Below are 23,022 nucleotides of genomic sequence, written 5' to 3' on the forward strand. Positions count from 1 at the left end.
GCACATGCTCACTAGCTGAGCTATTCTCCTCCATCTTGTAGGCAAAGTACCGTCAGAGGTCTCATACCTCTTGACACGGGCATGAGTATAAAATACCAATTTCAACTCTTAGAACATCTTATATGTTCCGTGGCGTTCAAAACATTTTTGAAGTCCCGATTCTAAGCCGTAAAACATGGGGCACTAAACTATCAAGTAGTCATCATACCGAGCTTGTCAAAACGTTCATAACGTCTGCATCTACTCCTGCAATAGTTCTGTCACCTAGCGGTGCATTAAGGACATAATTTTTTGTGCAGCAATGAGGATTAACCTCAAATCATGGACCTAGTCCGTATCATTGCTACTATCATCTTTCAACATAATATTTCTCTAGGAACATATCAAAAAATAAAAGGGGAAGCTATACGCAAGCAATTGATCTACAACATAGATATCCGAACACTATCAGGACTAAGTTCATGATAAACTAAAGTTCAGTTAATCATATTTAAGAACTCCCTCTTAGATAGACATCTCTCTAATCATCTAAGTGATCACGTGATCCAAATCAACTAAACCGTGTCCGATCATCACGTGAAATGGAGTAGTTTTCAATGGTGAACATCACTATGTTGATCATATCTACTATATGATTCACGCTTGACCTTTCAGTCTCAGTCTTCCAAGGCCATAACTGTAGCGACCAGACCTCAAACAGTCTGATCTCTGTGCATAAGTGTCATCCCTGGATTGGTAATGCTGATACACACACAGTACATGAAGGATTTATAATAGAGTAGCAATCACATACTTATTACATCGAATGTCTCAAGAGAGAGCATATTACAATAAATATGACTTAAGGCCACCTAAATACGATAACAACGGAAGGCTTGGAAGATAAAGTGAGTCCATCAACTCCAACGGCATCACTGAGTGATAGATCATGACCTAAGGCTCCTTACTCGTCGTCTGAAAAGTCTGCAACATGATACGCTGCAGCCCAAAAATGGGTCAACACATGGAATATGCTGGCAATGTAACACAAGAGAGTAATGAACAGAATAATGCTATCACTACATGCATATATGGCTGGTGGAGGTTGTATGGTTAATAGATTTTGCGAAAAGCCAATTTTTTCCTACTACAAAGGAATAAATTTTATTTAACTATCATGGTAGTTGTTAAACATTGAGAATGGTAAACCCCATCTCAATCCTAATTAAAAGTAATTAATAACCCACTCAAATTATATTTAAGGGTGATGAGATCCACATGATAATCCAAGAACTAGATACTCAAGATGTCCATAACCGGGGACACGGCTAACCATGATTAGTTTGTACACTCTGCAGAGGTTTGTGCACTTTTCCCCACAAGACTCGATCTCCTCCGTTGGATTTCTCGCACTACATAATGTTTGAGAAACGGTTGACCGAGACACAGTCTTTCCGAAGACGTCCCCTTAACCGATAGATAGGCCGGTACACCTACAACCCCCTACATCTGCTAGCACGTCATGGAAAGGTTTCCCACAACTTACTCAACTATGCCAGAGCCCATAATGGCATGTGGCTACACACGGAAGTTTCCAGCATGAATAATCTTATGATCCCTTTGAGCCTGAGTGGCGGTCCATAGGAAAATCACACGGTACCCCGGGATTTCCAAAAATACAGGCAATCACTGGATACAGCAGGTGCCTCAATCCACCCAGATATGTATTAAAGTTGCCACCTTAAGTTGAACCATTAATTAACAATCTCACATCTGTCATGAATACACTCAAACCCAATCCACGTCTACGAGCATCGCATGACAATATAAGCATAACGTAGAAGTAACTCCCAGGGTTTGACAATAAATAGGTGAATAGGTACTACCTCATCTACTTCCCAACCCACAATTTATTCAGATCCTAACCATGCAAGTGTTTGAGGGTTGAAGCTAATGCATAAAAACTGGGTAGTAAAGATGTATGATCAAAGTGTTACTTCCCTTGCTGATGATCCGTGAAACCTAGAGACTCGATGTAGCACGCTTCGCACTATGGGTACTCTATTGCAATCAAACAAGCATACAATAAGCAATCAAGCAAGGGCACGGGTAAAACTCAAATAAGAGATCTAACCAGAAAGTTTAACTTAAGAACTCCGGTTGGCAAAAAGAATCAAATCAAACGAAGCAACAAAACTCAAACGGCGAAAGAAACAAGCTTTGTTTACTAATCTGGTCTAAAGTCAATTTTTATAGTAGCAAAATCTTGTTCAAGTTGATCAAACAGAAAGAGGGTTTCGAGACGAAACTCTAGGCGCTTGAATTGCCTGATTCTGATAAACGAGCGAAAAGTTATACTAAAACGAAAATCGGATCAGAAATCGCGATCTAAAATAATCGCGGAAAATCTGAGAAAAAGAAAAACTGATGAACAGGCTAACGAACGAACGTTCGCTGTCTACGGCTAACGGACGAAAACTGTTTGTTAGATCGAACGTACGAACGGGCGTCCGCTATTTAACTAAACTGGGGAAAAAACCGAACCAGATCTAAAAAATGGATCTAGGGTTCTCAAAAAAACCCGACGGTTTTCTAACAAAAACCATGGCGGTGGCTCTGGCTACCTCTACGACTCCGGCGAGGGCGGCGGCAGGTTCGGCGGTGGTGGTCGGCAGGGCGGCGGCGGGTGGCGGCGCGGGCGACGGCAAGGCGCGACGGCGTCGGCGCGGGGCGGCGCGGGCGACGGCGGTGGGGCGCGGTTAGGGTTAGGGTTTGGGCGGCGGTGGGCTTCGGCTATGGTTGGGCCTCGGTGGCTCGGGTGGCGCGGCTTATAAAAGCCCCCCGAGCGGAGTCCTGCTCAGGTACGGCCCGGAGTTGGTTTGACTTTAAAAAAAATTCCGACGTGCAGAAAAAGAAAGAAAAGAAATACTAAACGGACTCCAAAAATCCCGAAATAAATTTTCCCCGTCCTCAAGAAAATAAGTCGGACAAGGTGAACATTTATTTGAGCATGCAATTTTGAAAAATGCATATTTTTATAATTCCAATAAAATAGCGATAAAACTCCGAATAAAAATCTTATTTGATTTTAATATTAAATCTTCGATATTTCTTTATTTTGAGGAAGTCATTTTATCCTCTCTCTTTTATTTTTTTTTAAAGAAATATCCGAAGATAAAATAATTAAAATCAAATGATCCTCTTTTCAAAAATTTGAGAAAAACTCAAATATGAAAATAATGAAATTCCCAACTCTCTCCGTGGGTCCTTGAGTTGCGTAGAATTTCTAGGATCTAGCTAAAATGAAATAAAATATGATATGCAATGATGATCTAATGTATAACATTCCAAATTGAAAATTTGGGATGTTACAAACCTACCCCCCTTAAGATGAATCTCGCCCTCGAGATTCGGGTTGGCTAGAAAATAGGTGTGGGTGATCCTTCCGTAGGTCTTCCTCTCGTTCCCAGGTGGCTTCATATTCGGTATGGTGACTCCACTGAACCTTGAAAAACTTGATAACTTTGCTGCGTGTGACTCGGCTAGCAAACTCGAGTATCTTGACTGGTTTCTCCTCATATGTCAAATCACTACCCAACTGTATCGCTTCCAGTGGTACTGTATCTCTCAGAGGAATAACAGCCATCTCTGCGTGGCACTTTTTCAACTGAGAAACGTGGAACACATCGTGAACTCCTGACAATCCTTCGGGTAATTCCAACTTGTAAGCAACTTCTCCCATACGTTCCAAAACTTTGTATGGTCCCACAAAACATGGTGCTAACTTTCCTTTAACTCCAAAGCGCTTAACTCCTCGGAGTGGTGATACATGAAGATACACTCTGTCTCCAACTTCGTAAGTTGTCTCCTTGCGTTTAGAATCCGCATAGCTCTTTTTCCTGGATTGGGCTACCTTGAGTCTTTCGTGAATCAACCTAACCTTCTCTTCAGACTATTTAATCAAATCTGGTCCAAACAACTGTCGGTCTCCAACTTTGTCCCACAACAACGGTGTCCTGCACCTCATTCCGTACAGTGCTTCGAAGGGGGCCATCTTCAAAACTGGCTTGGTAACTGTTGTTGTAAGAGAACTCTGCGTAAGGCAAATTATCGTCCCAACTAGATCCATAATCTAGCGCACAGGTTCTCAACATGTCCTCCAGAATATGATTGACTCTCTCAGTCTGTCCATCCGTCTGCGGGTGAAAAGCCGTACTGAACTCTAGCCTGGTTCCCAAAGTTTCATGTAACTGATTCCAAAACTTTGAGGTAAACTGGGTTCCTCTAACTGATACAATCGTCCTCAGAACTCCATGCAGACATACGATCCTGGTCATGTATATCTTTGCCAACTTAGCACTGGTGTAAGTGGTCTTCACTGGGATGAAGTGAGCTACTTTCGTCAATCGATCATATCGAGTCATAGCCTGAACGAGTCCTGGGTAATCCCGTGATAAAGTCCATGCCTAGCTTATCCCACTTCCATTCGGGTATCGGCAATGGTTGCAGCAATCCTGCTGCCTTCTGATGCTCTGCCTTCACTCTCTGACATACATCACAAACTGCTACATACTCCGCAATATCCTTCCTCATTCTGGTCCACCAGAATCTATCCTTCAGATCCAGTACATCTTGGTATTTCCTGGGTGAATCGAATATGGCGAGTCATGAGCCTCCTACAAAATCAGCTTCCTGATCTCCTGATCATTTGGTACATATACGTGGTCCTCAAACCATAGGGTATCATGCTCATCCTCACAAAATCCCTTGGCTTTTCCTTTGCTCATCCTTTCCTTTATCTCGGCAATCTCCTTGTCCGTCTTCTGCGCTTCTCTGAGCTTATCCATCAAAGTAGACTGAATCTCCAAAGCTGCTACATAGCCTCTCGGAACTATCTCCAAACATAGCTCACGAAGGTCTTCTGCTAACTGATACGTCTCCAACGTATCTATAATTTTTGATTGCTCCATGCTATATTATCTACTGTTTTGGACTATATTGAGCTTTATTTTCCACTTTTATATTATTTTTGGGACTAACCTATTAACTGGAGGCCCAGCCCAGAATTGCTGTTTTTGCCTATTTCAGTGTTTCGGAGAAACAGAATATCAAACGGAGTCCAAACAGAATAAAATCTTCGGGAATGTGATTTTCTCACCGAACGTGATCCAGGAGACTTGGACCCTACTTCAGGGAGTCAAAGAGGAGGTCACGAGGGTGGGGGGCGTGCCCCCCTAGGGCGCGCCCCCCTGCCTCGTGGGCCCCTCGGTGCTCCACCGACGTACTCCTTCCTCCTATATATACACACGTACCCCCAAACGATCAGAACAGGAGCCAAAAACCTAATTCCACCGCAGCAACTTTCTGTATCCACGAGATCCCATCTTGGGGCCTGTTCCGGAGCTCCACCGGAAGAGGGCCGTCATCACGGAGGGCTTCTACATCATCCTAGCCCCTCCGATGAAGTGTGAGTAGTTTACCTCAGACCTTCGGGTCCATAGTTAGTAGCTAGATGGCTTCTTCTCTCTCTTTGAATCTCAATACAAAGTTCTTCCCCTCTCTTGTGGAGATCTATTCGATGTAATCTTCTTTTTGCGGTGTGTTTGTTGAGATCGATGAATTGTGGGTTTATGATCAAGTCTATCTATGAATAATATTTGAATCTTCTCTGAATTCTTTTATGTATGATTGGTTATCTGTGCAAGTCTCTTCGAATTATCCGTTTTGTTTGGCCAACTAGATTGGTAGTTCTTGCCATGGGAGAAGTGCTTAGCTTTGGGTTCGATCTTGCGGTGTCCTTTCCCAGTGACAGAAGGGGCAGCAAGGCACGTATTGCATCGTTGCCATCGAGGATAACAAGATGGGGTTTATTTCATATTGCATGAATTTATCTCTCTACATCATGTCATCTTGCTTAAGGTGTTACTCTGTTTTTAACTTAATACTCTAGATGCATGCTAGATAGTGGTCGATGAGTGGAGTAATAGTAGTAGATGCAGAATCGTTTCGGTCTACTTGTCACGGACGTGATGCCTATATACATGATCATGCCTAGATATTCTCATAACTATGCTCAGTTCTGTCAATTGCTCAACAGTAATTTGTTCACCCACCGTAGAATACTTATGTCTTGAGAGAAGCCACTAGTGAAACCTATGGCCCCCGGGTCTATTCTCATCATATCAATCTCCATCACTTTAATCTCGCTTTGCTTTTTTACTTTGCTTTTACTTTTTACTTTGCATCTTTATACCAAAAATACCAAAAATATTATATCTATCAGATCTCACTCTTGTAAGTGACCGTGAAGGGATTGACAACCCCTAATCGCGTTGGTTGCGAGTAGCTATCGTTTTGTGCAGGTACGAGGGACTTGAGCGTGGCCTCCTACTGGATTGATACCTTGGTTCTCAAAAACTGAGGGAAATACATATGCTACTCTGCTGCATCATCCCTTCCTCTTCGGGGAAAACCAACAGAAGCTCAAGACGTAGCAAGAAGGATTTCTGGCACCGTTGCCGGGGAGTCTACGCAAAAAGTCAACATACCAAGTACCCATCACAATCCCTATCTCTCGCATTACATTATTTTCCATTTGCCTCTCGTTTTCCTCTCCCCCACTTCACCCTTGCTGATTTATTCGCCCTCTCTCTCTCTATCCTCCCTCTCTTTTCCACTTGCCTCTTGTTTGCTCGTGTGCTAGTTTGTTTTCTTATCGTCATGGCTAGTCTCATATCTTCTCCGTTGTCTCCCGAGAGTGAAGTTCTAAATTTTAAACAAAGGGAGGTAGAAAATCTAAAAGATGCTTGGTATAGAATTTGCAATGCTCAAAATAGATCTACCAGGAAGCAATCTACCTTAGTTATTCTCCGCAATTTTTATGTAGGTGTTAATCCTTGGTATAGATATATCCTCGATACCATTACCGGAGGGAACTTTTTGGGTACCCATACCTTTGATTCTTATAATGCTATGCTAAAGTTATTTGGCTCACCACCTCTTTTGGTTAATGGAACCATGTTAACTTTGGAGCATGTTATACAAAGACTTGAAATTATTGAAAATAAAGTTGCTACTATTGAATTAATTGAAAATCTAGATAAAAAGATCCACAATCAAATTACTCAATATGGATCTAAAGTAGGAATGACTCTGAAAAATATTAAGGAAAAGGGACCCATAGTTAATGAGAAGATAAACTTAGATTCTACTAGAATTGACAAACTTGAGGGTATCATTACAAACTTGGGAACCGCTTTTTCTTCCGTAAAGAATACTCCAAGTCCTCCTACTAAAATTGCCAAGCTTATGTATGTTCCTAAAAATAAGGGTGAATCATCTAGTAAGGAAACTGTGGATCTTAAATCTATAAGTATTCATCCTAATCTTTTTGCTATCATTAAGGAACCGATTGCTACAAATGAATTTTTCGATCTTGTGCCTAAAAGTTTGATAATCACTAGAAAGAAAGAAATTCCTAAGGGAAATAGATGCCTCATCGAAGAATTTCCCACCAAAGATGGCAATACCTAGATCTATCCTCGCTTTTATGCCTAGCTAGGGGCGTTAAACGATAGCGCTTGTTGGGAGGCAACCCAATTTTATTTTTATTCCTTGATTTTTTTTCTCCTGATTAGTAATAAATAAATTATTTAGCCTCTGTGTTGGTTGTGTTTTTTGTGTTTAATTAGTGTTTGTGCCAAGTAGAACCATTGGGAAGACTTGGGGAAAGTCTTGTTGAACTTGTTGTAAAAAACAGAAACTTTAGCGCTCACGAGAACTGCTGTCATTTTTATTTGAAGAGTACTATTTAGTTAATTCTTTTTGAAGATGATTAATAGATAAATTCCTGACGTGCAGAAATTTATTTTAGAATTTTTGGGGTTCCAGATCTTGCGCTAGCTACAGATTACTACAGACTGTTCTGTTTTTGACAGATTCTGTTTTTCGTGTGTTGTTTGCTTATTTTGATGAATCTATGGCTAGTAAAATAGTTTATAATCCATAGAGAAGTTGGAATACATTAGGTTTAACAACAATATAAATAAAGAATGAGTTAATTATAGTACCTTGAAGTGGTCTTTTGTTTTCTTTCGCTAACGGAGCTCACGAGTTTTCTATTTTGAGTTTTGTGTTGTGAAGTTTTCAAGTTTTGGGTGAATTCTTTTGATGGATCATGGAACAAGGAGTGGCAAGAGCCTAAGCTTGGGGATGCCCATGGCACCCCCAAGATAATCCAAGGACACCAAAAAGTCAAAGCTTGGGGATGCCCCGGGAGGCATCCCCTCTTTCGTCCACTTCCATCGGTAATTTACTTGGAGCTATATTTTTATTCACCAACATGATATGTGTTTTGCTTGGAGCGTCTTGTATTATTTGTGTCTTTGTGTCTTAGTATGCCACAATCATCCTTTCTGTACACACCTTTTGAGAGAGCCATACATGAATTAAAATTTGATAGAATACTCTATGTGCTTCACTTATATCTTTTGAGCTATATAGTTTTGCTCTATGTGCTTCACTTATATCTTTTGAGCTAAGTAGTTTTGCTCTATGTGCTTCACTTATATCTTTTGAGCTATGTAGTTCTTCTCTATGTGCTTCACTTATATCTTTTGAGATAGTTAATTTTGCTCTATGTGCTTCACTTATATCTTTTGAGCGTTATAATTTTGCTCTATGTGCTTCACTTAGATCTTTTAGAGCACGGTGGTGGATTTGTTTTAAAGAAACTATTGATCTCTCATGCTTCACTTAAATTATTTTGAGAGTGTAACATCCCAAATTTTCAATTTGGAATGTTTTACAATTATTAGCTAAGCATCTATGCATTTTGTTTGATTTGAGTGACATTTGGAAATTTTCAGAGGCTTTTGAGTTTTGGTTGAATTTGGATTCAACTTGGCATTTGAAAATCTACCTCAATATCCCTGACAAATACTTGGGAAAAAGTATGAGGAGCTAACATGACACTCCAAAAATGTCAGAAGAAAATATTGCCAAAAAGTTTGAATTAAAATTTGATTTTATTTGGAATCTACAAAAAATGCTTTTATTTTATTTCTGTTTTGCCTCTGGAAAAATGTTCATGTTGTAGGATTTATTTTTCTGATTTTATTGATATATATGTACTATATAAAAATATTTTAGATTTCTCTATATTTAGTTTTCTCTCTCTGCCTTAATAGAAAAACCCGAGCTGGCCAGGCCGGCGGCCCAGCCAGCAAGGACGCAGCCCAACCAGCGCCAAGGCCGCCAGCCCAGCGCGGCACACGCCCGAGCCACCTCCGCTTCAGTCGCCCGACCGAACCCTCCTCTCCCTCTCTCACCGACGCACTGGCCCCACCCCGTCTTCCTCCTCCCGCAAGCCACGCGTGCGTATCCTGCACGCGCTCGCGCCGGCCGAGTCCGAGCCCTCGCTAAAACCCTAGTCCGGGCTATCCCCTCGCCCAAGACTTTGTCCTATAAATAGCCCTACCTCTCCTCTTCCGAATCCCCTAAAACCCTAACCTCAACTCCACCCGTAGCTCTCACCCTCGCGAAACGCATCTCGCCGCCGCCGCCTCGGTTCGCCGTCCCGCCTGCCACCGGTGAGCATCCCCCTTGCCTCCAAGCTACACCACCCGAACCTCCTGTTCGTTCCGCACCTCTTTGACATCCTCTCATCGACCATGAACCACCGAAGCCGTCGCCCCCGAGCTCGACCGCCGCTCGCCGGAGCTGCAGCTCACCAGGGAGCAGTCGCCGTCGCCCCGACCGCCTCCGTCGTTCCCGAGCTCCACTGACTCCATCCCCGACCTCCCCTCGAGCTGCCGCACCCGCCCGACGACTCCGCCGCCGCCCCGGATCACCGGAGCACCCCCGCCACCGTCGCCCGAGCCGCCGTCGTCCATCGTCGCCGCTGTAAGCCACCGGACCCCCCTCCACCGTTCGATCTGCAATGCACGGCTTAGATTAGACTAGCGAAGGGTTAGGTTATTTTCAATAGATCGGTTTAGTTTACGGTTTAGTTCCTGGTTTAGTGTAGACCGGCCCGATCGGTTTTTTAACCCGTACACGTATTAGCCTATTCAACACATGAGCGCTGTTTAGTTTTAGAACGCCCACTGTTTCGGCCTGTTAGCGCGTTACTTTTTGTTTATTTTTATTTTCGTTTCTGTTTTAAAACAGAATAGTTCCAATCTTGAAAAATCTATATCTTTTAGGTTATTTAATATTTTTACTTGATTCTTTTTGCTCTAGTTTGCAAATTTCCTATAGTTTCTGTAGAAAATTAGATTCGGCCATGTTTAGGTTTTTAAAAATTGTTTTATATTAGTTTTAGTCAGATTAGTTTTTCTGCTATAAATTGAGTTAGGATTATTTTATTTTAGTGATTCTTTTTGTCACTGCTTTATTTTGACCTTGCCTAGCAGTAGGAATATATTTTGGCATTTATAGTATTTATTAAAATATTTTTTTATGCAAAAACAAGCTTTTCTAGTTTATTTAGCTTGCTGTTGTTTTCTGCTATTCTAGTTATTTTTAAATTTTTATTTTACCTATGTTATAATTTACTTTAGATTAGTTTCTGTAGTTACAGAGGGTGAACTTTTATTTGCAGAAAAGAAAATGTTTATTTTATTTTTCTTGCTAGTTGTTGGCTTGGAGTTCTTTGAGTTTTCTTTGGTTTTGGTTTGATTGTTTTGTATGATTTATGTTAGCACGTTGTTACATTAAGTGATTGTATGATTGTATGCTTATATGATTATTGTTTGACTCGATAGAATTTTCGGAGTGCGAAGCTTGCTATCTCGAGTCACTAGCGTTTGAAGACCGTCAGCCAGGCAAGTCGTTTGATCATGTTTTACAATACCTATGATTTTGTTGCATTAGAATTATTCCTCCCCACCATGCATGCAGTAGGAGAATTTTAAGTTATGTTCTTGGGTAGTATCATGAGGTAGGATGAACCCAATTCCCCTTGTTACCATTGCCCGGGACGATGTAGTTTATTTTGCTATGCTCATAGACGGGGTTGGTTGAGTGATTCATAAGGGATATGTGAGAGTCAAGATGATGACAACCCCATGACTTCAAGCTCAAGATGGACTTCAAATTCACTACGGGGTGGAGGACGGTTGACGGGCACCCTGGAGAAACCAGCGGACGGCCGGGATGCATGGAGAAGCGCCATGACATCTTGCGGAAAGCTTCACCCAGCCACTAAGAGACGGATGGATACACCTTGACCGGAAGCTTACCTGTGCAGCCGCAAGCCATTATGGTCTCTGGCTGGGTTGACCCTAGGCGTGACTCTGGACGGACGGTGCCAGCAGATGTAGAAGAATGGTAGGACATGGATGGGCGGCAGTGCCCAGAGAAACTCTACGGAAGACCCTGTTTTGTTCATCCCTTCTTCAAACAACAGGCAGTGCGAGGACATAAAGGAGGGAACGATTCTTGCAGGTAAAGTGCACAAGACTCTGCAGAGTAACAACCTAATCGATTAGCCGTGTCCCCGGTTACGGACAAATGAGCCTCTGGAAACTGGAGTATTTCGGAAATCTCAACACCGAACTTAATAAATTAATTGAGGGGTTATTTAATAATTGGGAATGCGACATTGGTTGGCGGAACCATCTCAATAACAACCAACATTTTGTAGTAATTGCAAGCAAGTCCTTTGTTATAGGAAAAAATTGGCTTTTTCGCAAAAACATAAAATTTAGAGCCCCACAGCCAAATTGCATATAGTGTTAGAAATTTTAGTGTTGTTCTCTCTTCATGACTTGCCAGCATATTCAAAATGCTGACCTACACGGCTGCAACGTCTTATGTTGCAGAGGAGTTTTCCGACCAGGAGCGAGGCTACGATCCACGCTTGGCGATTTCCCTATGGAGTCGGATGGACTCGCTATTCGTCTACGCTTCCGCAACTTTATTTAGTTTATTTCTCATGAGTTGGCCTTCGGCCGAATTTATTCTATTGTAATAAAGACTCGATATGAGAATCGTGTAATAAATTCAGGTGTGATTGAACTTTGAATCTTTTCATCAATGTACTATGTGCGCCAGCATGATCTTGGGATGGTACAGCTACACAGAGACTTGACCGGTTTTGGGTCGGGTCGTTACAGAGAGTCCCTTAATAGCATGGTAATTTTCTTAATAATAATATGCTTGGTATTCAAGATTTGTGAAACTTTCTTTTGAGTGTGTTGAATACTAAGAAAATATTGAAGCATGATAATTGTTTTGAGATATGGAGGTGATAATATTAAAGTCATGCTAGTTGAGTAGTTGTGAATTTAAAGAATACTTGTGTTAAAGTTTGTGATTCCCGTAGCATGCATGTATGGTGAACCGTTATGTGATGAAGTCGGAGCATGATTTATTTATTGATTGTCTTCCTTATGAGTGGCGGTCGGGGACGAGCGATGGTCTTTTCCTACCAATCTATCCCCCTAGGAGCATGCGCGTAATACTTTGCTTTGATAACTTCTAGATTTTTGCAATAAGTATATGAGTTCTTAATGACTAATGTTGATTCCATGGAATATACGCACTCTCACCCTTCCACCTTTGCTAGCCTCTCTAATACCACGCACCTTTCGCCGGTATCATACACCTACCATATACCTTCCTCAAAACAGCCACCATACCTACCTATTATGGCATTTCCATAGCCATTCCGAGATATATTGCCATGCAACTTTCCACCATCTAGTTCATCATGACACATTCATCATTGTCATATTGCTTAGCATGATCATGTAGTTGACATAGTATTTGTGGCAAAGCCACCGTTCATAATTTCTTCATACTTGTCACTCTTGATTCATTGCATATCCCGGTACACCGTCGGAGGCATCCATATAGAGTCATACTTTGTTTTAGAATCGAGTTGTAATCATTGAGTTGTAAATAAATAAAAGTGTGATGATCATCATTCAATAGAGCATTGTCCCAAAAAAAGGCCAAAGAAAAAAAAGAAGGCCCAAAAAAAGAAAATAAATAAAAAGGGGCAATGCTACTATCTTTTTTTCCACACTTGTGCTTCAAGGTAGCACCATGATATAGCGAGTCTCATATATTGTGCTTCAAAGTAGCACCATGTTCTTCATATAGAGAGTCTCATATGTTGTCACTTTCATATACTAGTGGGAATTTTACATTATAGAACTTGGCTTGTATATTCCAATGATGGGCTTCCTCAAATTGCCCTAGGTCTTCGTGAGCAAGCAAGTTGGATGCACACCCACTAGTTTCTTTTGTTGAGCTTTCATACATTTATAGCTCTAGTGCATCCGTTGCATGGCAATCCCTACTCACTCACATTGATATCTATTGATGGGCATATCCATAGCCTGTTGATACGCCTAGTTGATGTGAGACTATCTTCTCCTTTTTGTCTTCTCCACAACCACCATTCTATTCCACCTATAATGCTATATCCATGGCTCACACTCATGTATTGCGTGAAGATTGAATTTTTTTTGAAAAAGTTAGAGTATGAAACAATTGCTTGGCTTGTCATCGGGGTTGTGCATGATTTAAATACTTTGTGTGGTGAAGATGGAGCATAGACAGACTATATGATTTTGTAGGGATAACTTTCTTTGGCCATGTTATTTCGAGAAGACATAATTGCTTTGTTAGTATGCTTGAAGTATTATTATTTTTATGTCAATATAAACTTTTGTCTTGAATCTTTCTAATCTGAATATTCATACCACAATTAAGAAGATTTGCATTGAAATTATTCCAAGTAGCACTCCGCATCAAAAATTCTCTTTTTATCATTTACCTACTCGAGGACGAGCAGGAATTAAGCTTGGGGATGCCTGATACATATCTATAATTTTTGATTACTCCATGCTATATTATCTACTGTTTTGGACTATATTGGGCTTTATTTTCCACTTTTATATTATTTTTGGGACTAACCTATTAACCAGAGGCCCAGCCCAGAATTGTTGTTTTTTGCCTATTTCAGTGTTTCGGAGAAACAGAATATCAAACGGAGTCCAAACGGAATAAAATCTTTGGGAACGTGATTTTCTCACCGAACGTGATCCAGGAGACTTGGACCCTACTCCAGGGAGTCAAAGAGGAGGTCACAAGGGTGGGGGGTGCCCCCCCTAGGGCGCACCCCCCTGCCTCATGGGCCCCTGATGCTCCGCCGACGTACTCCTTCCTCCTATATATACACACGTACCCCCAAACGATCAGAACAGGAGCCAAAAACCTAATTCCACCGCCGCAACTTTCTGTATCCACGAGATCCCATCTTGGGGCCTGTTCCGGAGCTCCGCCGGAAGAGGGCCGTCATCACGAAGGGCTTCTACATCATCCTAGCCCCTCCGATGAAGTGTGAGTAGTTTACCTCAGACCTTCGGGTCCATAGTTAGTAGCTAGATGGCTTCTTCTCTCTCTTTGAATCTCAATACAAAGTTCTCCCCCTCTCTTGTGGAGATCTATTCGATGTAATCTTCTTTTTGTGGTGTGTTTGTTGAGACCGATAAATTATGGGTTTATGATCAAGTCTATCTATGAATAATATTTGAATCTTCTCTGAATTCTTTTATGTATGATTGGTTATCTTTGCAAGTATCTTCGAATTATCCATTTGGTTTGTCCAACTAGATTGGTAGTTCTTGCCATGGGAGAAGTGCTTAGCTTTGGGTTCGATCTTGCGGTGTCCTTTCCCAGTGACAGAAGGGGCAGCAAGGCACGTATTGCATCGTTGCCATCGAGGATAACAAGATGGGGTTTATTTCATATTGCATGAATTTATCTCTCTACATCATGTCATCTTGCTTAAGGCGTTACTCTGTTTTTAACTTAATACTCTAGATGCATGCTGGATAGCGGTCGATGAGTGGAGTAATAGTAGTAGATGCAGAATCGTTTCGGTCTACTTGTCATGGACGTGATGCCTATATACATGATCATGCCTAGATATTCTCATAACTATGCTCAATTCTGTCAATTGCTCAACAGTAATTTGTTCACCCACCGTAGAATACTTATGCTCTTGAGAGAAGCCACTAGTGAAACCTATGGCCCCCGGGTCTATTCTCATCATATCAATCTCCATCACTTTAATCTCGCTTTGCTTTTCTACTTTGGTTTTACTTTTTACTTTGCATCTTTATACCAAAAATACCAAAAATATTATATCTATCAGATCTCACTCTCGTAAGTGACCGTGAAGGGATTGACAACCCCTAAACGCGTTGGTTGCAAGTAGCTATCGTTTTGTGCAGGTATGAGGGACTTGAGCGTGGCCTCCTACTGGATTGATACCTTGGTTCTCAAAAACTGAGGGAAATACTTATGCTACTCTGTTGCATCATCCCTTCCTCTTCGGGGAAAACCAACGCAAGCTCAAGACGTAGCACTAACTCCTTTGGTAACTCTCCTGTCATGAGTATATTGACATGACTCTTGCGGCTCAACGCATCGGCTACTACGTTAGCCTATCCGGGATGATAGTGCAACTTCATATCATAATCCTTTATGGGTTCCAACCATCTCCTCTTCCTGAGATTCAACTGCTTCTGCGTGAAGATATACTTCAAACTCTTGTGATCCGTGTATACCTCACGATGGTTTCCGATGAGAAAATGTCTCCAAGTCTTCAACGCATGCACTACGGCTGCTAACTCCAATCATGCATAGCATAATTTAACTCATGGGGTTTAAGCTGTCGTGAGGCATATGAAACAACTCTTCCTTCCTGCATAAGCACTGCTCCAAGTCCTCGACGAGAAGCGTCGTAGTATACTTCATAATCTTTGCGTTGATCTGGTAGAATCAACACTGGTGATGTAACCAAACATTTCTTCAATTCCTGAAAACTAGCCTCACATTCCTCAGTCCATTTGAACTTGGTGTCCTTCTTCAACAACTCCTTCATAGGCTTTGCAATCTTCGAGAAATTCTCAATGAACCTCCGGTAGTATCCCGCGAGTCTAAGGAAACTTCGGATTTCTCCAATTGTCGTGGGTGCCTCCCAATTTTTTGTAGTGACGACTTTGTTGGGGTCTACCGCTATTCCTTCTCCGAATATAACATGTCCAAGGAATCCAACTTCCTTCAACCAAAACTCACACTTGCTGAACTTGGCGTATAGTTGATGTTCTCTAAGCTTCCCAAGTACTAAACGCAAATGCTCCTTATGCTCCTCTTTATTCTTCGAGTAGACCAGAATATCATCAATGAAGACCACAACAAACTTATCCAAAAACTCCATAAACACCTTGTTCATCATGTTCATGAAATAGGCAGGTGCATTAGTCAGGCCAAATGACATAACGGTATACTCATATAGCCCGTACCTCGTGGTAAAAGCTGTCTTAGGTATATCCTGCTCTCGAATCTTCAACTGGTGGTACTCGGATCACAGATCGATCTTGGAAAACACCTTAGCTCCTTGCAGATGATCAAACAAATCATTGATCATCGGCAGTGGGTACTTGTTCTTGATTGTTACTTCATTCAATCCATGATAATCAATGACCATCCTTAATGATCCATCCTTCTTCTCCACTAGAAGTACTAGTGATCCCCAAGGTGACGAACTTGGGCGAATATAACCTTTATCTGGTAACTCCTTAATCTGCTTCTTAATTTCCTCTAAATCCTGTACGGTCTCTTAGATATTGGCCCTGTGCCTGGCAAAAGCTCAATCAAAAACTCCATGTCTCTATCCGGTGGCATGCCTGGCAACTCTTTGGAAAATACATCAGGGAATTCCTTCACCACTGGTACTTCCTCCTGTACAACTCCTGATAAGGAATTTACTTGAGTCCTAATCGGCACATGCCAGGATACATACTTGATCCTTCTTCCTTCTGATGTGGTGAGCAAAATTGACTTATTAGCGCGATCGATGTTCCCTCCATACATCGATAGCCAATCCATACCCAGAATCACATCCAAACCTTGCGACTCCAGAATTATCAGATCTGAGGGGAAACCGTGCCTACCTATGGTCAACGATATCTGAAAACATCCTTGGCTTGCCATATACTCTGCTCCTGGCGAGCTCACTAACATAGGTGTACTAAGAACTTTGGTGGGCAGTTTATACTTATCCACAAATCCCCTTGATATGTATGAATGCGATGCACCAGTATCGAAAAGTATGACTGTAGTAAAAGACTTAACCAAAAACTTACCTATTACTGCATCTGGCTGGGCTTCAATCTCCTCCACGTTAACGTGGTTCACTTGTCCCCTGTTGAAAGGGTTGGGCTTCTTCCCGGAACTTCCATTGTTGTTTCCATTCTTAGCTTCAGGACATTCATTGGTGTAATGTCCGGTCTTCTGGCACTTGTAGCAAGTAACATGGCTTAGATCTTTCTTGGCGGGCGTTACTGGGTTGGAACGGTTCTGTCCGTTGCTTCCTCCATCACCATTCTTGGAGCCACTATGGTTGTGAGAACTTCCTCCATTGTGAGTGTGGCCTCCATGGTTATGCACAAGTCCTCCCGAGTTCGGTGTAAGACGGGGTCTCTGCTGGGCTCCCGAATTATACTTCCCTTGTCCATACTTCCTCTTACAGTTATCAATCTGCTGCTGCTTCCCTTCAATCATGAGAGCTCTATCTACCAACTATTGGTAGTTATTAAAGGTTGCTACCAGCAACTGCATGCTCAGCTCATCATTTAGTCCTTCCAAAAACTTCTCCTGCTTAGCTGCATCCGTAGCAATGTCATCTGGGGCATAACGTGCTAGCTTGCTAAAGTCATCCACATACTGGCTAATGGTGCGTCCTCCTTGGCGTAAGTTGCGAAACTCACGCTTCTTTATAGCCATAGCTCCTGCTGATACATGGGTAGTGCGAAAAGCCTGCTGGAACTGGTCCCATGTAACAGTGGCTATAGGATAGGTGACAGTGTAATTCTCCCACCATGAGGCTGTTGGTCCATCCAATTGGTGCGCGGAAAAACGCACCTTCTCAGCATATGTGCATCCTGCAGTGGTTAACTCCCTTCCAGTCCCGCGGAGCCAATCATCTGCCACTATCGGCTTGGTGCTACTGGAAAATACCGGTGGCTGCAACCTCAGAAAACGGGCTAAATTGTCAACTGGGTGGTGGTGGTGGGTTGTTGTTGTTGCCTTGGTTCTGAACTAACAACTGCATCAGGGTATTCTGCTGCTGGATCAACTGAGTGAGCTCTAGTGGAAAAGGTAAATCCGGGGTCACGTCTCGGAGGCATCTGAGGGTTTAGAGGGAAGAGAATAGAATATAATGAGGTCTAGTGAGAAAACACTACCCATATGCACATGAGACAAACACAATCATATCACTCAATCAATCAAGCAAGGGCATACAATCGGTCTAGAACTATCGTTACAAAGTTCTTGCACTATACTATTTACATGGTGGAATACTACTACTGATATGGTGGTTGACTAGAAATATTGATCGGTCGAAGACTCCATGATATCTGCTCCAGCTTCATCAACATAGTCATCATCACTATCGTCGGGGTCCGAGTCGGTGTCGTCGATGATGATGTAGTTCTCCGGGCAAGTGGAACCGTCATCTTCTCCTCCTGGCGCGGGGTCTCCCATGAATACTCCTAGCTTCCTTTCCAGGTCATCATTCTTCTCCACTAGTACGACGATTTCCTCCTCATAATCTTCGCGAGTTGCCTTGAGTTCTTCCTCAAGCTCCATGATCCTTGTCATTGCCTTCTTCAGATCTATCATGCATGCGCACATCCGATTCTCCTGACGACGAATGTGCTGGTTTAACTCCTGGATGAAAGCGGCAATCGATCTATCCTTCCTGGTGTTGATCATCTCCCATTGCTCATCTCGGCGCCCAAAATCTGGTAGATAGTATCCTTAAGCTCCTTGTGGTAAACTTCTCCAATGCGTCCCATGGTAATGTGAGCTGCCATACTCTTTCCTAGACTCCAGGTTGGTGCATCAAAGCAAAACTCTATGGGCTTAGTGACTGGCGTGAATGTCCTTCCTGGAACTTGAACTTGAATCATCCAGCGCTCCTCTTCTGGTAAAGTGGCGTTGTAAGTCCCGGTGAAGCTTGGTATTCTGATGTTCAGGTACCTAGTGACTTCCTTCAAGTGGCGTCCAAAAGGTGTCTTCATCCGGTTGTGCAAACTTGTTCCTTGCGTCCGCCATCCTAAAGAATAGACAATGGAGAGGAGTCAGAAATGAGAAGAGAGTAGTGATCTAGGGTTTTGGCTTAGTGGTCATGTCCTACAGTCAGCGTGTGCTCTGATACCATCTTTGTAGCGACCAGACCTCAAATAGTCCGATCTCTGTGCATAAGTGTCATCCCTGGATCAGTAATGCTGACACACACAGTACTTGAAGGATTTATAACAGAGTAGCAATCACACACTTATTACATCAAATGTCTCAAAAGAGAACATATTACAATAAATATGGCTTAAGGCCACCTAAATACGATAACATCGGAAGGCTTGGAAGATAAAGTGAGTCCATCAACTCCAACGGCATCACTGAGTGAAAGATCACGACCTAAGGCTCCTTACTCGTCGTCCGAAAAGTCTACAACATGATATGTTGCAGCCCGAAAACGGGTTAGCACATGGAATATGCTGACAGTGTAACACAAGAGAGTAATGAATAGAACAATGCTATCACTACATGCATATATGGCTGGTGGAGGCTGTATGGTTAATAGATTTTGCGAAAAGCCAATTTTTCCCTACTGCAAAGGAATAAATTTTACTTAACTATCATGGTAGTTATTAAACATTGAGAATGGTAAACCCCATCTCAATCCCAATTAAAAGTAATTAATAACCCACTCAAATTATATTTAAGGGTGATGAGATCCACATGATAATCCAAGAACTAGATACTCAAGATGTCCATAACCGGGGACATGGCTAACCATGATTAGTTTTTACACTCTGCAGAGGTTTGTGCACTTTTCCCCACAAGACTTGATCTCCTCCGTTGGATTTCTCACACTACATAATGTTTGAGAAATGGATGACCGAGACACAGTCTTTCCGAAGAGGTCCCCTTAACCGATATATAGGCCGGTACACCTACAATCCCCTACATCTGCTAGCCCATCATAGAAAGGTATCCCACAACTTACTCAACTATGCCAGAGCCCATAATGGCATGTGGCTGCACAAGGAAGTTTCCAGCATGAATAATCTTATGATCCCTTTGAGCCTGGGTGGCGGTCCATAGGAAAATCACACGGTACCCCAGGATTTCCAAAAATACAGGCAATCACTGGAGACACCTGGTGCATCAATCCACCCAGATATGTATTAAAGTTGCCACCTTAAGTTGAACCATTAATTAACAATCTCACATCTGTCATGAATACACTCAAACCCAATCCACGTCTACGAGCATCGCATGGCAATATAAGCATAACGTAGAAGTAACTCCCAGGGTTTGATAATAAATAGGTGAATAGGTACTACCTCATCTACTTCCCAACCCATAATTTATTCAGGTCCTAACCATGCAAGTGTTTGAGGGTCGAAGCTAATGCATAAAAACTGGGTAGTAAAGAGGTATGATCAAAGTGTTACTTGCCTTGCTGATGATCCGTGAAACCTAGAGACTCGATGTAGCACGCTTCGCATTACGGGTACTCTATCGTAATGAAACAAGCATACAATAAACAATCAAGTAAGGGCACGGGCAAAACTCAAATAAGAGATCTAACCAGAAAGTTCAACTTAAGAACTCTGGTTGGCAAAAAGAATCAAATCAAACGAAGCAACAAAACTCAAACGGCGAAAGAAACAAGCTTCATTTACTAATATGGTCTAAAGTCAAATTTTATAGTAGCAAAATCTTGTTCAAGTTGATTAAATAGAAAGAGGGTTTCGAGACGAAACTCTAGGCGCTTGAATTGCCTGATTCCGATAAACGAGCGAAAAGTTATACTAAAACAAAAATCGGATCCGAAATCGCGATCACAAATAATCATGGAAAATCCGAGAAAAAGAAAAACTGACGAACAGGCTAACGAACGAACGTCCGCTGTCTGCGGCTAACGGACGAAAACCGTTCGTTAAAACGAACATACGAATGGGCATCCGCTATTTAACTAAACCGGGAAAAAATCGAACCGGATCTAAAAACGGATCTAGAGTTCTAAAAAAACGGACGGTTTTGTAACGAAAACTGCGGCGGCAGCTCCGGCTACCTCGACGACTCCGGCGAGGGCGGTGGCGGGTTCGGCGGTGGTGGTCGGCGGAGACGGGCAGCGGTGCGGGCGGCGGGGCAACGGCAAGGCGCGGCGGCGGGGCGCGGTTAGGGTTAGGGTTTGGGCGGCGGTGGGCTTCGGCTGCGGTTAGGCCTCGGCGGCTCGGGTGGCGCGGCTTATAAAGCCCCCCCGGGCGGAGTCCCGCTCGGATACGGCCCGGAGTCAGTTTGACTCTTTTTTTTTAAAATCAGACGTGCAGAATAAGAAAGAAAAGAAATACTAAACAGACTCCAAAAATTCCGAAATAAATTTTCCCCGTCCTATAGAAAATAAGCCGGACAAGGTGAACATTTATTTGGGCCTAAAATGCAATTTTGAAAAATGCATATTTTTCCAAATTCGAATAATATAGCGATAAAACTCCGAATAAAAATCTTATTTGATTTTAATATTAAATCTTCGATATTTCTTTATTTTGAGGAAGTCATTTTATCCTCTTTCTTTTTTTAAAAGAAATATTCGAAGATAAAATAATTAAAATCAAATGATCCTCTTTTCAAAATTTGAGAAAAACTCAAATATGAAAATAACGAAATTCCCAACTCTCTCCGTGGGTCCTTGAGTTGCGTAGAATTTCTAGGATCTAGCCAAAATGCAATAAAATATGATATGCAATGATGATCTAATGTATAACATTCCAAATTGAAAATTTGGGATGTTACAATATCTGCATATGCTAGGCTCCTCAAGTTTAGCCCGAGTATTTCTTCATGTGCAAAACTGGCTTGCACCCGTTGTATGTGAACGTAGATCTTATCACACCCGATCATCTTATCACACCCGATCATCACGTGGTGTCTTGGCATGATGAACTTTGGCAATAGTGCATACTTAGGGAGAGCACTTGTACCTTGAAATTTAGTGAGAGATCATCTTATAATGCTATCGTCAATCAAGCAGAATAAGATGCATAAAGGATAAACATCACATGCAATCAATATAAGTGATATGATATGGCCATCATCATCTTGTGCCTTTGATCTCCATCTCCAAAGCACCGTCATGATCACCATCGTCACCGGCGCGACACCTTGATCTCCATCGTAGTACCATTGTCGTCTCGCCAACTATTGCTTCTACGACTATCGCTACCGCTTAGTGATAAAGTAAAGCAATTACAGGGCGATTGCATTGCATACAATAAAGCGACAACCATATGGCTCCTGCCAGTTGCCTATAACTCCGTTACAAAACATGATCATCTCATACAATAAAATATAGCATCATCCCTTGACCATATCACATCACAACATATCCTACAAAAACAACTTAGACATCCTCTACTTTGTTGTTGCAAGTTTTACGTGGCTGCTACGGATTGAGCAAGAACCGTTCTTACCTACGCATCAAAACCACAATGATATTTCGTCTAGTTAGTGTTGTTTTAACCATCAACAAGGATCGGGTGTAGTCACACTCGGTTCAACTAAAGTTGGAGAAACTAACACCCGCCAGCCACCTGTGTGCAAAGCACGTCGGTAGAACCAGTCTCGTGTAAGCGTACGCGTAATGTCGGTCCGGGCCGCTTCATCCAACAATACCGCATAACGAAAGTATGACATGCTGGTAAGCAGTATGACTAGTATCGCCCACAACTCACTTGTGTTCTACTCGTGCATATAACATCTACCCATAAACCTGGCTCTGATACCATTGTTGGGGAACATAGTAATTTCAAAAAAATTCCTACGCACACGCAAGATCATGGTCATGCATACAATAAACTATAGTATCATGCCTTGACCATATCACATCACAACATGCCCTGCAAAAACAACTTAGACGTCCTCTACTTTGTTGTTGCAAGTTTT

Source organism: Triticum dicoccoides, chromosome 2A, assembly GCF_002162155.2.
Source record: "Triticum dicoccoides isolate Atlit2015 ecotype Zavitan chromosome 2A, WEW_v2.0, whole genome shotgun sequence".
NCBI classification, from domain to species: domain Eukaryota; kingdom Viridiplantae; phylum Streptophyta; class Magnoliopsida; order Poales; family Poaceae; genus Triticum; species Triticum dicoccoides.